Here is a 16056-nt window from a genome sequence, read left to right on the forward strand (position 1 = left end):
ACAATCATCCCCCTCCTAATCATGTTATGCGCAAACTGGATAGAATGCCGAGTCCTATCCCCAGAACCAGACCCCTTGGAATCTGTGGTCCAGCCCTAAAGAATAGTTCTGCCTTTGAGCTAATAAACCTGATAACTCTCAGGTGAAGACATCCATGAGGGACCAGCTTTTCCAATGACGACAAGTCACTGAAGACGACTTGCTGTTGTCAAGCTGGCTGCTCCTGTCGAGGCAGGAACAGCTGTGCTGCTTTCCTGAACCTGCCAATACAAGACTGCATGACTGCATGCCCTTTCCGGCAGAAGAAGGATGGGTGTTCCTGCGGGCGCCCTTTGAAGCCTGAGTATACCTTAGTTTAACCAGACCACTGAGCTGATTAACAGCTCTCCTAGGCTGGCCCAAAGGATTAGACTTATTTTACGAAGCTAAGAACCAGTTGGTTACCTAGCAACGGGACCTACAGCTTATTGTGGAATCCGAACCACATTATACCGAGAAATTAATTTCTATCACCAGAAATAAATTCCTCTAATTCTTCATTGGCCGGCCGGAGAATCGAACGCGGGCCTAGCACAGTGCTAGCCGAGAACGATATCGACCGCTCCAAAGAGGAACAATGGGGCATGGTGGAGGTCACCATCATAAATAGTAAGGCCTAGGATGGCGGAGCCACAGCAAAACTTGGAGGCGGGGGCACCACATGCTGAGAAGCCGGGACAGCAGTCACTCGCGCTCCAATGTGAGTGGAGACGGTAACCGGCATCTTGGCGAGTGCCATCAAGGTCACTGTCGATGTCATAGCAGTAGTGGCGGCGTGGATCACCACCGGGCGTTTGCCAGGTGGGACAGGAGGCCTTGCAGCGATGGATAGCCTGAGAGACCAAGGGAGCACCAAGCTGCCTGCAGATCACTCACCTGCTGACGGAGGAGAGCTTCAACCGCCAAGCTAGAAGGAACAGTCAGGTTAGTGGAAGGAAACTCCTCTTGCTCCAAGAGAAAAATTTCCCCCCCAGGAACGACGAGAGGCCCCCTGAGAGGAGGTCGACCTGATCGTCTGCTCCCCTACCTGCCGTTCCACACTTGACGAAGCAAGCAGTAGGCAGAAAAGCGCAGACACTTCTTCACACGATGGCAGCCAAATGCAAAGTGGAGCGCAACCTGACGAGTGGGCAGGGCTTCCCCCTACCGTGGGCAGTTAACGACCTTGCTTGAAAGTCAACGGGCATTCCAACTCGCGCTCACAAGCTAAATCCTATGTAAAAACCAACAGTATTTGTGTGGGAACAAATAATTGTTAGGAGAGGGTGGAATGTAAGATGGAAGAAAGAGAATAGTATGAATGGAGGCACATTAAAAGGAATGAAAGGGGATGCAGATAGGGGCTGAAGGGACACTACCAACAACCTCACGTGCCTACAGTGCACCGCATAAGATGCACTGATGGTACTAACCGCGTATTGAAAGGTCAGGCTACTAGGCCTACAGAAGCCCTGAACCCTTAGTCCGCATTCGCTCTGGAAAATCATATCCTCAAGTCCAAAATGCCATAATTATTTGCAGTAAAATGCCATTAATTTATCATAATTACCTTAGCTGTATTCTAGAGCGAGTTGCTTTTGCTGGCCTACGTGTAGACTTGACTAGTAGCTAGGTGTAAGTAGGCCTACGGGTCTGGGCTCAAGTCGATTCGACTATCACTAAGTAGCTTAATTCCAGTGCAAAGTTGTACAAGGTAGCTAATGTTATCAACTAAGAAATAAAATAACTAATGTTATCAACTAAGAAATAAAATAGCTAATGTTATCAACTAAGAAATAAAATAGCTAATGTTATCAACTAAGAAATAAAATAGCTAATGTTATCAACCAAGAAATGGGTAATGGGTTTATGCTAAATAATTTCACAAGATATTAAAATAACATCTTACATTTGGTTCCTGGCTCTTTAGTAGTCACTCCTGAAGCGTAGTTATATCACTTGTGGCTACTAGTGAACTGCAGACCTTAGGAAAGTCGCAAAGTGCATTGAAAATACCGGGAATAGGGAGAGTAGTAGTAGTGTTAGGTGGGATTTGCCTTTAAAACGGTTCCCTTGCTCGTTCCGTTCCTCCTTTCTTTGTTTTTGTTCAAGTTTATTGTCTCTGTAATACCATAAATCTTTTATAAATTCCTCCCCATTTTCAACTTCTTCTTTTAATAAACCTGACTAGAAGGATGTTGGCTATCAATTCCTCTTTATTTTCTTGATATGGCTGCTGCACGGATCTATGTCACTATATGCTGAGCAGCAAAATAAGAAATATTCCAAGTTTTCAGTCATATCTTCACATACAAGCAATATGTATCCTCTCCATTTAACCTATTCCTATCGTTTAATTCTAGTGTGACTAATCTAGCCCTACTGCTCAGCATTGTTTTTTCAGTTATCAGACCAGGTTTCTTCCCCTATGTTTTCCGTATATTTTCTATTGATTTTTAAGTTGTTTTGTCATTCATTTCTCTTAGTCATGCTTTCTTTTGTCACAGTCATTTATCATTTCTTTAAATTGTTTACCCTTAATTTTTCAATTTTACTCAAGTTTATGTTTAACTCTCAGATACTATTTTATTTGCAGAATCCAAGGTGTTTTCTAATTTTCATGTTAGTCTAAGGTTATCTCATAGAGGAGCCTATTTATCTCATATAGGAGCCTATTTCCACCACTTTCAAGTGTATGCTTCAGTTAGAATAATTTATTCTCCATATCCCTTGAGTGGCAGGAAGAGGCGCCCGTTTCAGATCTTAGAGCACAATTTGCTGTGTACTTTGGGGCCTTTTGTATTATCCTGTACACTTATCTATTTTTTGTAATTCATTTATATCTTTCTTGCAGAGTTTCACGACTTCTTTGGCATACATGAAGCTTTTTTGCCATGTGCTTTGCTTTAATTTGAGCCCTTTTTATTTGTCCTCTGAACCAGTCTTTCATGTTGCCGATTGTTACACCAGGTATCTTGTCTAATTGTCTATTTTTTCTTCTTCTGTGTGCTGCATATTTTCTACATCGGCAATACTATACTAATCGTTGAATAATAATTACTTGCTTTTATCTTTATTTATATTTAGACCACATTCTCTTGCCATTTCCATAAGAGTTTGTATTGCTTTTCTTATTTCTTTAAGGACGTGTCCTATTAGGATTAATCCATCGTCTTCATAATGGTGCCACAAACCTTATTACTTCATTCCTGGAACTTTTCGTTGTACTTTCTAATTTTTCGATTATCAGGTAAGTTATTAGCAGCAAGAATATGGTTGAGCCACTGCATCCCAGCCTTATGCCATTTGTCACATTTAGTTCTTTCTGCTCTACACTGCTGAGGCACATACTCGTTATGCCGTTTGTATATGCCTTTGCTAGTGCACTTATTACCTCTGCATGTAGCTATTTCATTATGATCTTTTTTCTGTTAACTGAATCAATTGCTTTTTGGAAGTCTATTGAAACCACAAATAACCGGTCTTTTCTTCTGTACGCTTCTTGCATGCGATATTCTAATGCAAGTTATCAATTCATCTTCTTTGTGTAGTAAAGCCTGATTGCAGTTCATGCGTTTTCCCTATATTTTTTATATATATTTTTCTATTTTGGTTTTCAGGATCCCCATGAAAAATTTAGGACACATTAGTTAATGCATTAAGTGGCCTCAGCTCTTTGACTGTGGTGGGGTGTTGTTTCTTGGGTGTAAGTGTTGTTTTTTTTTACTTAAACCAACTGTTCTGTTTTTTTCTGCATTCCAGTATGTTGTCTAAACATTCTGTCAATTCTCTTTTAAGGTTGGTGCTTTATAAGAACAGTCTGAACAGAATTGGTTTCATTTTCTTAAGTTGATTTTTCACATCTTCTTCAGTTATACCTACTTCTTCCATGGATTTAATTTTTGTCATTGTTAGGTCATACACTACATCCATGTTCTCTTAATGATGCATGGAATAACATATGCTGTCCTAATCTTGCCATCGGTCTTTGTATCATCTACTCCATATCATGTTTATGCTGTTGTCTTTTGCTCTCATTCCCTCTCATACTTTGTTTTCTTCCTTTTCGTATATTGTCTTCCAGACTTTTACAAGTTCTTTCGCTTTTTTTCCTTAATCTCTTGCTTAGATCTGAAATAAGGGATTTTTTCTGCCACTCAAGGAATATGGAGAATAAACTATTCTATTTGAAGCACACACACTTGAGATTGGTGGAAGTAGGCTCCTACATGAGATTCCAAAGACCAGTATGAAAATAAGAAAACACGGTGGATTGTGCTAACACAGTAGTATCTGAAAGTTGAACATGAGTAAATTTGTATCTACTAAGGCTAAGCAGTTAAAAGAAATGACAAATGATCAGGACAAAAAAGAATAACTAAGAGAAATGAAGGACAAGACAATCTTAAAATCAACAGAAAATTTAAGGAAAACGTAGAAGAAACCTGGTATGATAACACTGAAAAAACAATGCCGATCAGTAGGGCTAGGTTAGGGACACTAGAATTAAACGATAGGAATAGGTTAAAAGGGGAAGATACGAAATTTGTGCAGTGAAGAAATAACTGAAAACTTGAAATATGTCTTTCATTGCTGCCCAGCACATAATGACATTAGAAATAGACAGATTCGTGTAGCAACCATATCAAGAAAATAAAGAGGAATTGATGGCTAACATTCTTCTTTTGCAGATCTACTGAAAGAAGAAACTGAAAATAGGAAGGAATTTATGGAAAAATATATGGAAAACTACAGAGGCATTAAAGCTAAACCCAAGCAAAGGAGGAATACTACAAGAAAAGGAGCCGTTTCAGAGGCAAACCTCATCTACCACTACTATTATTACATCCACTTTGAGGCTGACAAGAAATTTTTAGGCACATTTTTGAACAGGAAATTATATTCCAGGTTTGAACCAATAGTCATTTTTTCACAATGATAGTTTTTTGCAATTAAACCTTTGGTAAATATATATATTTTTATTCCTGCTGCAGCCAAATGCATGAACCATGATGAGCCTATAGCTTAGCTTAGCCGGAGCCAAGACCTGTTTTCAGACGAGAAGAAACCTAACCTGGTTAGGTAATTTTAAGGCGGTGTTCCGCGGTGAGCTAGACTATGGCAGTTGACGTTTTCCTATGTTATTTTACTTGCTTTACAAGAATTTAAAGTAATATTTTGTCGGCCGGCTGTAACTAAACTGTAATTGACCTTTGAAGACTACGCGACGGGTTAGATCTAAGCCGGCATTCCGGGGCGAGCCCCCACCCCCCCTCCATAGCTAATATGGCAAAATTGTAACCAGTAAACACCCCTAAAAATACCAACCTAACGTACCCTAGGAGTGTTTACTGGTTTTGTAAGTTCCTGGTTGGCTCGACCCTTAGGAACGAACCTTTACTTGGTTCTGCCTTTCTCTTTCAGAGATTTGGAAGATACCTCGGTAATCAAGGTTCATACCAGGGCACTGCCTTATCCTTTGGACAATGGCCAAGACCTTTGGGTCTTAGTCATCTCCTCAACTCCTAAAAAGTTCCAGGCTTCGGAAGAGTCTTTGTATATACAGTAAACCCCCGTATTCGCGGTCTCAGATTCACAGACTCACGTTTTATTTCTTGTGTTGTATAGAAAAATTAGTTTTTTTTCACTGAAAAAATATTCACTAATTATTTCTCTCATCTCATTTTCGTGAATAAATGCACTTTATGAGATAAAACTTTAAAATACTTAGGTAATGCTTGAATAATTCACTGGAAATTCGATTTTGCAATAAAAATTAATTGACAATATTATTTATAAAATTTTGTAAATTTCTGTCTTCAGGTAGTGATAAAAATTACAATGACAATCCCATCTTCTAGTTAAAAAGTAAAAGAGAATGATGAAAGTATTGTTAGTAACGTTATATTCTTGCATTGCATACAGCCATAAACAACTGACCACGGATTGTTTTGCTTATAACCGAATCAATAACAAAAGCCTTTTACCTGGTGGTTATAAACAATTACCATTGCTTATAGCACAAATGACGTTAAGTAGAGTAACTGATATATTTTTACATTATACCCTTATTCGCTGCTAAATTTAAGCTGCAAGTTGTAGCTGAAGCAGAGAAAACAATGTTCAAGCTGCTAATGACCATACTGAAATTATCATGCATCGTTGGATGAAACTATTGTAATTAAAACTGTGGTTAAGCATTGGGGCAAAGACAGAAAGCTTTCATGTTTCTGAGCATTTTTCAAGGAAGTATTACTTTTGGTCTTAGAACCAAATGTGAAGGTAATGGATGACCTGAAGGAGGAGGCTACATTCAAAGCACTTTTGTCTTAGTCTTTGTACAGTATTGTAAAGTGACTGGGTTTTATTCTTGGGTTGTATAGAATAATTTGTTTTATCTTTGAAAACTTCAAAGTTTATTTCTCTCAGATCACTGGCTTGTATTCTATGAACCTGGAAATGCTGTAAAATTTTGACTTGAATTTTGTTCTGTCTTCAAGGTATAAATATGACAATCTTGAGAGGATGGAAGTATGGTGTTTTCATTGGAGGCATTGTTGGATTCATAAGTGCTGCTCTCTACCCAGTTGTTGTATACCCCATGATGCATGTTGATGAATATAGTAAGTATATGTTCTGTTCATTGTTTATGCTCACTTCATGTTTTCGACATTGTTTCTCTTAATAGATTTCTTTTACATGTGCTGAAACTACTAAGAGAATTTAAAACACTGTATCTGTAGGAAGCTGCAAGTCTTTTAAAAATATAAAAATATTGATACAGTAGTCAGTTGAGTTCTAAGATTTATTTGCTCCTACACTATACAAACCATTTCTTTACATAGGATTTGGCTTGCGAACGTGAGCTAGAATGGCTGTTTAACTTTCAGACAAGGTTGTTAACTACTGACGGTAGGGGGAAGCCCCGTCCACTCATTCGTCTGCACTCCACTTTGCTTTTGACCACTGTCAAGTGAAGACGTCTGCTGCATTCTGTCCAACTGCCTTCAGCTTTCATGCATTTTATTTTCCTGTTTTCTTGCTTGTATATGTCATATAAGTAACTTACCAAGTAATTATGTAGCTATACAGTAAACCCCCGTATTCGCGGATTTCTGTGGAACGTATCTACCCGTTATTCACGGAAAATTTGCCCATTCGCAGTATTTTTCACTGAGAAATATTCACTAATTACTGCATTTTCAAGTAATTTCATGACTAAATGCACTTTTTGTGATAAAACTATTAAAATACTCAGGTATAAGCATTTTAGAGGGTTTTTATTGTTTTTAAACTATCAAAATAGGCAGTTCTAAGTGTTTTTAGAGGGGTTTTAAGTATTCGCGGATTTTAGCTATTTGCGGGGGCAGTGCGGAATGCATCCCCCACAAATACAGGGGCTTTACTGTAGTTTTAATCTTAAGCGGCAGCCTTTTATTTAAAAATCACAGTAGCACCTTGTACAGTACTCCAGGTCCCAAGGGGTGTTTGCATGCAAGAAAGGGCCAGAAAATTACCCGCTTGATTTAGTTACAGGGTCCATTGGGACACCTTTTTAGCGAAGGTAGACATCCAGAAACCCGGAAGTTATCTTGTTATTCAGGTTTTTTGTTGAATTTGATGAAATCAAAATAACTCCTTTTTTATGTGTATTGGTTACATAAATTGCAATAACTCAGCAATGAAATGGTTTACAGAGCTCGTTCACATCTCAAAACAAAGCTTAAAGAATGATCTATTCAGTGGATACATGCACAATTAGACTGGTCAATATCCAAGGTCATAATAGGTCAAAGTATGACCTTTTCTGATGAGAAACTGAAATTATGATTTTTCATATATTTAAATATTCGTGAAAAATAGGGGAATAGATTGCACATTTAATGCTTGTACATTCTGGGTAACCGAAAATCGGCGATAATAGCACTGATTCCTGGTTATTGGTGCCGATAACCGCTGGTCAGTGCTGCTGATAACCGGCGATCAGCAGCAATAACCGGTTATCAGCGATGATAACCGGGAATCGGTGTCGAAAATGCGGTTATCGTCGTCGCTAGACAAGCGCCATGAAACCGGATCGCCGATAACCAGGGACTGCCTGTACCTGGATGATTGGCTTCTCTGCTCTCCATCAGAGGAGCAATGCACGAAGGACTTACAAAGGACCCCTTGCCTAACGAAGGAGTTAGGCATCTTGATAAATTTACAGAAGTCCCAAATGACTGTCTCAGAGCATTCCTTATTTGGGGATGACTCAGAACTCTCAAGTTTTTCGGGCTTTTCTCTCCCCCAAGAGGGTTGAGTTGTGTCTTCAGACTGTGCAGGCGTTTCTCAGTCTCGCAGCTTGTTCTGCTCTCTGGTGGATGAGCCTTCTCAGAACTCTGGCCTCAGTGGAATCTTTTGTTAGGTTGGACAGAATTCACAAGAGGCCCCTGCAGTTCTTCCTGAAGGCAAATTGGTGCAGAAAGACACAGTCAGACCCTATAGTCTTCCCAGTAACATCGGAGATCAAGGAGGATCTTTAATGGTGATTATCCGAGGAGATACTTCAGGAAGGACTCTATCTTTTCTGAACCCCAGCCTAGAATTCTACTCCAATGCCACAGATCCAGGGTTGGGAGCCTTGTTAGGGAGTCAGAAGGTGTCAGGGACATGGACCACAGCTCAGAAATCGCAACATATAAACGTCAGGGAGTTGAAAGTCATTCTTTGGCCAGAAGAAGAGGAGAGACTTCTTTGCTCTGTAAGGGTCTTGCTGCTTTACATCCACAGGACTGAGGAGATCAGGTGTTTCTCAAGCAACCGCTGGTGTTCAGTGAGAAACCCATCTCGCACGCTCTCTAAGAACGCCCTCTCCTTTTTCTTAAGGAGCCTTATTTCAGAAGCACATTCTCAGATTCAAGAGGACGCCTTCCTGATCTTGAGGGTAAAGGCTCATGAGGTTCGAGCTGTCGCCACTTCTCTTGTGTTCCGTCTTATGTCATTGTCTTCCACTGTCCAATCGACTTTTTGGAGATCGAAATCTGTGTTTGCTTCGCATTACCTGAAAGACATGGAAGGAGTTTTGATAATTGTCCGTTTAGGACCTGGCATGGTGTTGGGAGAGGAAGCACAGGGGGCGAACTGCCCCTCTATTGTCTCCTCGCCTTGGTTTTTTAGGTGTTGAGTTGTTGGGAAGCCTGGGAGTACCCACAAGATTTTTTTATGGTTGGGGTGTTGGTTGCCTAGTTGTTATTGTGGTGTAGGTGACACTGTTGTTTTTTATTCAGCCATCGTTGTACCTCCACAGCTGCAAAGTACCCACTGAAGTAGGGGCGACTCTGGCCAATACATCATGCCCTCTACATGTTAAGATGAGCACCGACCAGAGGCAGTGTTTACCTGTAGCAGCTCTCTTACCAGGTAAGGTACAACAAGCACTGTCTCAATGCTAGCAAACTTCTAGTTCAAAGTCATTTTCTCTTAATGATTTGGATTAGTTTTATGTCCATCTAACCTGCCTCCTCTCAATGTGGAGTCAGCTATGTAATTGCTTGGTAAGTCACTTATATAAAATGACATTTTTATAGTAAAATAAAATTTTATATATACTTACCAAGCAATTACATAATTGGAGCCCTCCCTCCTTCCCCACAGATGGACATATTTTGGCTCAAACGAATTGATGTTTCCCGCTGAGTTGTACCTGTCAGTCCCGATAGTAAGCGGGACCCTGTCACTTACACTAGTGATGGTGGTACCACCGCAAAATTTGAATTTTTGTCTGCCGTGGTAGGAAGCTGTTAGCTATGTAATTGCTTGGTAAGTATACATGAAACTTTATTACAAAAATGTCATTTTTTTTTATTATGAATGCTGATCTCAATGGTGCAATGATGTAAGTTAATTTAACAGTAGGTAAGTATTCAAATAATTTTATCATAAAAATTTTCATTTTTAGATCTTAGTGTTATCTGAGATATAATTAGTGACAGTGGCTTTCTGTACTTGTGGTTAAAACTCCTTCAAGTTTGTTTTTTCAGAATACAGTATATATTTTTTTCTTGATGTGGTGGACTGTTGATTATCAGAGTACGGTATTAGTTTTTGGGTGAACATATAAATAAGTAATTTTTACTCTCCAGTTCAGATAAATAAATGATAACTCTTGTTGTGTACACTCAGTTCATACCTGCAAATTATTCTTCACAGAAAAAGCACAAGCAATCAATCGGCAAGGCATTAACCAAGAAGAAATTCAGCCAGGCAGTAAGAAAAGTTCTCATTTTTTATGAATATATTTATTTGATTAAATATTGTTTCCATCTGAAATAGATTGCTTTTCTTAACTTTTTAACCAGCTTTGTTTTATCACAAACTCATTACTTTACGTAGCTCGATCAGGCATCAGCTCAGTTTCTAGGCAGGGTCCAAAAGAAGAAAAAGAGGAGCACTTACTTAGCTGTCTACACATCTGGTCCTTTAGAGTCCCTCTAGTAACAGTAAAAATCATTCCATTTGTGTATGTTGTTCAAAACAAATCTCCCAGTTTTTGCTTCCAGCAGATGTACTGTTTTGCAGTAATTTAATTCTGAAATAACTTTTTTTTTTTCCCTTTTACAGCAATCCCTCAATTATCCAGATCTTCATTATCTGAGAGCACTGGGCTAGACACAAAATATACATATAATATAAATTTTTATAAAATTTTAAAAACTGCTCTCCGATGGTTGGTGATGTTGTGTGGCGTAAGGAAATGTTGGTAACACTGTTTACACACATGAAGAGACTGAGAAAGGGTGAGGGTGTGTGGGTGACCTGGAGAACTTAACAAAGATGGGGAATCAGATGGCTAGGCACCATGGAAGTAGAGGAGCAGTAAGGCTGTAACAGATCTACTCTGGATTCTCTGTCTAACTTGGAAGACCACATACGAAGAGAATTTGAACGAAAACAAATTAATATATCAGTCTTTTTTGACACTGAAAAGGCATATGATACTGCATGGAGATATGCAATATTAAAAATGTTACATAACAGCATCCATGGACATTTACCTAGGTTTATCCAAAACTTTCTCACAAATCACACTTTTCAAGTGAGAATTGATGATATACAGTATTGTCAAGTACATTTCCACTTGAAAATGTTGTTCCACAAGGAAGTCTCCTTAGTGGCACACTGTTTAGTAATAAATGATATCAGTAATAATCTATCTATTGGAATTAAAAGCAACTTATATGTGGATGATTTTGCCATATATTATTCAGCATCTCACATAAAACATGCAGAGCGAATCATTAATAAACTATAATAAAATAAATGAATGGTCCTCATCTGTAGGCTTCAAATTTTCTATACAGAAGACTCAAGCAGTAATGTTTTATAAAAATAAAAAGTGGATAATAGGTGAAGAAATAGATTTAAAAATCAGAAATCATTCCATACCAATTGGCCAAACAGCAAAATTTTTAGGATTAGTATTTGATACTCACTTGAACTGGAAAGCCCACATAACATCCATGAAATCAAAATGTAAAAGAGCATTAAACCTAATTAAAAAACTATCGAATACTCCTTGGAGAGCCGATAGACATACCCTGACTGTACTATATAAAGCAATAGTGCTGTCTATCATTGATTATGGAAGTGAAATATATGGTTTGGCATCAGACGCAATGCTGAAAACGTTAGCCCCAGTTCATAATGAAGGCCTTATTATGAGAATATGTTCAGGAGCTTTTCTATCATCATCAACATCTTTACATGTTGAATGTGGTGAACTACCTCTCTCACTCCATAGGGAGCTAGTAATAATGAAGAGTACTCTGAGAATTCAGACAAATGATTCTCCACAAAAAAATTATTTGGATTAAGAGATTTGTTTAGAAACAATCATTCACCTCCTTTCCCAATTCGAGCTAGAAGATTGTTTGAGTTGCTAAATATAAATATACAATTACCTTTAATATTAAAATTACCTCCTCCTTGGACAATGAATAAAATGAGAATTTGTACACAATTAAAATATTTATCAAAAAGCTATTCACATACCCCAGAACACCATAGGCAACATACAGTAGAATATGTAATCCGAAAAGTCCACATTACACAATATACACCGACAGATCTAAGTCACAATAAGGAGTGGGATATGCTGCAGTATTCCAAGACAAAACGTATCAGTTCCCTCCACCAGATAATGCCTCATTATTTACAACTGAATTATGTGCAATAGCATCAGCCATAAAAATAATTAGAGAAGCTGATTGAGCCTACTACTGAAAGAATTAAGAAAATAATTTTTGTTGTTGCTAAAAGAAATTATTGTATTAATGGAATTATTTTCAGTTTTGTACATAGAAGTAAAATGGGTATACAGAAGTAAACTAACATACTTTATGTAAAGGTAGAATCCCTCAAAATCACAAAACAGCCGTTTCCTGATTTGTTTAACCGATGTAAACATACCTCAGTTCAACCCCCCCCCTCTCTCTCTCTCCCCCCTCTCACTCTCAGTACTCTACACATCCTTTATTGAAATAAGAATTACACTATCATAAACATTAAAATACAAAACTAAGACTCCAAGAAGAAGCTCACAATGCTATTAATTGAGTTCATGCATATGTATGTACAAGGTACAATTTTATTTTTGCTCTGCTTGATTTACTGTACCATTTTTATTACAAGTTTAGTTGATTCTAAGTATGATTAACACACACAACAGTACACAAGAGAATATTTTATCACTGTTGATTGCATTTATAATTTTTTTAATGTATATTTAAATATTTAGGTACAGTACTTAACTCTACTTGTGAATTCCTAGTGTTTCCCTACCTGCTGTAAAAAGATGGGATAGCATGAATACTGAGAAAATGGCTGTGCCTAAATATAAGGGAACTTGATTAGTTTTCAAACGTATCTGTAAGCCATATATTTTTAAGGGTGATTAGTTTTCACACGTAGCTGTAAACCATATATTTTTAAGGGTAATGTTGTAAGATGACTTTGAAATTATAGTGTTTTAGGATAGTTTAAGGTATATTTGGTGTAGGATGGTAGTTAAAGGGGAGCACCCATGCCATAAGGCCCCATTATAAAGTAAGTGATTGTCTCTATCTTACTATTGAAGGGATTTACTTCAAATTTTCACCATTTATTCTACAATTAATAATGAAAATTCTCTCATTAGGAAATTTAGAAATTTGGCCTCTAAGTTCATTTGTTTTGCAGTTGAAAAACATCATATTGTTTTTCAAAATTAATATGCAAAATTAAAAGTTGCACAGAAAAGCGATTTTCCCGATGACAAAATAAGATACTTTATATGGGCGTACTTATACTACACTGTAAAAATTTCATTGAATTTGGTTCAGTCTTCTTGGAGAAATAAGAATTTAGTTTTGAAAAAAAGTAAGTTTTGAGAAAACAGCAAAAGAAAAATATTTTTGGACTTTCAAAAATCCAGAGAGAATCTGGACATCTAGAGCAAGTTATCCCTATATCATTACAACCCATTTTCTCAGACAAGTCCCGTAGAGAGAAGGGGATATTTGAGTGGGTGACAGTTATTTTTGAAAAAATTTCTTCACTCATTTTACAGTTGTTATTCACAGTGCCATACAAGCAATTAACAAAATTGTCCTTGAACCTATGTAAACATTTCTTTTATGATAACTAAAATTCGACAATTCTTCGAAATTCGGCGGTCGGCACGTCCCTTGGCAATTCCTCGAAATTCGGCGATCGGCACACCCCTTGAGGTGTATTTGGTGTTTGAACTATTAAAATAGGCAGTTAGGTTATGTTACTAGTTTTTTATACCAGTATAGAGATTTTCTTCTGAGACCTGAATGTTTACTCAGATAAGTGAAAAGGTAGACTTCTTGTAGTGTGCATTTGGGGATGACTGCTACTGCAGAAAGGTTATTGTAAAATAATGGGTTTTTATGTTGAAACAAATTGTGTTCACAGCCACAATTTTTTAAAATACAACACACTGCTTTAATTTTATACCTTGACTCATGTTTTTATCTTTTATATCCACAAATGTAGTCTATACTTAGACTAAGTATTTGTATAAAACTGCAATCTGATTGTTATAGGTTATTCCAAGTTGTGAAATCATACTGACTCTGTAAAGTAAATTAACAAGTGCATGCAACTTTTTGATTGAAGATGTATATCTTAGATAACATTCATTTATTATATAAGTAGACAGTTTGCTTATTGAAATAGATATGCATTGGAACTAATGAAATTTCTTTCTTTTCCAGATATGAAAGTTTGGACAGATCCATTTCAGAGGAAATGAAATCCTCTTGTAGAAACTATAAAATAACCATTGTATAGTATTCTTATAAATTTCAAGATTTTTCATGCTTGCAGGTACTGCTGTAAAAATGAATATATATAAAATCAGATAATTTATAAGTTAATTTAGTTGGTTGTTGTAAAATGTTAATGTTGTACATTATTAAGGGAGACAATTCTTAACTTGATCTTTGACTATAGTCTTAAATATTATACTGAAATAAAACAGTCATATATTCTATAATTTGCTGTGTTTGTGGAGTAGTCATCCATGTTTAGTGTGGTTGTGTCTTATGATATTTTGTCTTTATGTAGCGAGTAATGTAGAGTATAGTACAGTATTTTTTAACCTTTTGACTTGTTTTAGTGTATCAAACTTGGTAGGACAAGGATGAGGGTTGGTTATGTCAGGAATCTTGTAAGAAGTTACATTTCTGATAAATATGTAAATGATTTATGGATATTGAGTCAAAAACATTCAGTGAATATTGCCAGCAACCTTGGACCTTTAGTATTGAAACAGAGGCTCACTTAAAACTACTTTGTACATTAAAGAAAAATCTTACAAAATGTACATTATTTAAAATTATGTGTATTTAAAGAAAAATATTACAATATGTTATCATTAACTAGTAATTACTTTGTATCATTAACTAGTAATTACTTTGTAACCACCCGACTCAGATGAATTCTTACAATGTACAAACATTCGATTGTAATTATACTAATTATGCCATGTAACTAAGTGTAAGGCCTTTTTAACCTAACACCTCTGGTGTCCTTCACTGTGTGGTAGGCAGTTTTATAGGAACAAGTGATAAAACATTTTGAATATGTATTGACCTTTTCTTGCTGTTGAGGTAAATATTAGGAATGTAGTTTGATATTGAAGGAAATATAACGTAAACTACCTGTGTATACTACTTTTTCCAGTGTGTTGCAGCAATTGTTTGCTGTGAGAATGAATTACTGTATCATGGTTTATTTCAGAGCAATGAGGGCTATCTAGGTTTAGTTGGTTAGCATTCAAGTGTTGCACAAACTTCATTTTTATATACGTATCTAGTACACTTCCCTCCTGACAGCCAGTTTATATAAGAGAAACATATTGTTGATTCCTTTTAGATCTAACTACTGTAGGTAATCCATTTTGGTCTTAAGAGTGAATAGGTGTTTAGACCTAACTACTTTAGTTACATCCAGGATGACCATAAGCATTGATAGGAGTCAGGACCTGTTCAAATTGATATCAATGCTGCCTTTGACATGGTTATCATAAGCTTTATACATAATTGTTAAATGTTATGGTCTTAATCCACTCAGTAAAGAGCTTTTTAGGAAGTTGTCGTAGTAAGCCTAAATATGCCATATCTGGCATTCCTAAGGGACGTTTGTTATTGTCAGTTTCTATCAACTATAATTATTGGCCTTGAAAGTAAATATAATATCCAATTATGTAACTTTTGTTGCAGTAATTTATTTCTCTTAATGCAAAATAGAGCAGTTGCAAGCCTCAGCAAAAACCTGGAGGGGAGTGGAAAACAATAGTCCCATTCTAATGACTGCGCCACATATTAGTCTGATCCAGACATTACTGAGGACAGGATCAGACATTACTGAGGACTAGTTCTTCATTTTGCTCTAGGGGAATGAGTAGCTACAATGTGAGTTGAATCATTTGTAGCGTATTTAATTGTCAAGGCTAGAAGATCTTTGTCTAGTAAATACTAAAACCAGGAA

At 36.9% G+C, this 16056-nt stretch overlaps 1 protein-coding gene across 3 annotated transcripts in view; it reads right to left on the reverse strand.

The window, feature by feature from the left end:
* LOC136848996 (uncharacterized) overlaps positions 1–2281 on the reverse strand; it is a 60422-nt gene extending 58141 nt beyond the window's left edge. The window contains exon 1 of one of the 3 annotated variants that reach the window (XM_067121818.1): positions 1928–2281. The gene's annotated coding sequence lies outside the window, so the exon portion shown is untranslated. Of the gene's footprint in view, positions 1–1588; positions 1726–1927 lie in introns of those variants that run through there. The other 2 variants (XM_067121817.1, XM_067121819.1) reach the window with 2 other exon arrangements.
* Positions 2282–16056: the final 13775 nt, after the last annotated feature.

The sequence above is a fragment of the Macrobrachium rosenbergii genome, chromosome 20 (genome assembly GCF_040412425.1).
Source record: "Macrobrachium rosenbergii isolate ZJJX-2024 chromosome 20, ASM4041242v1, whole genome shotgun sequence".
NCBI lineage: Eukaryota > Metazoa > Arthropoda > Malacostraca > Decapoda > Palaemonidae > Macrobrachium > Macrobrachium rosenbergii.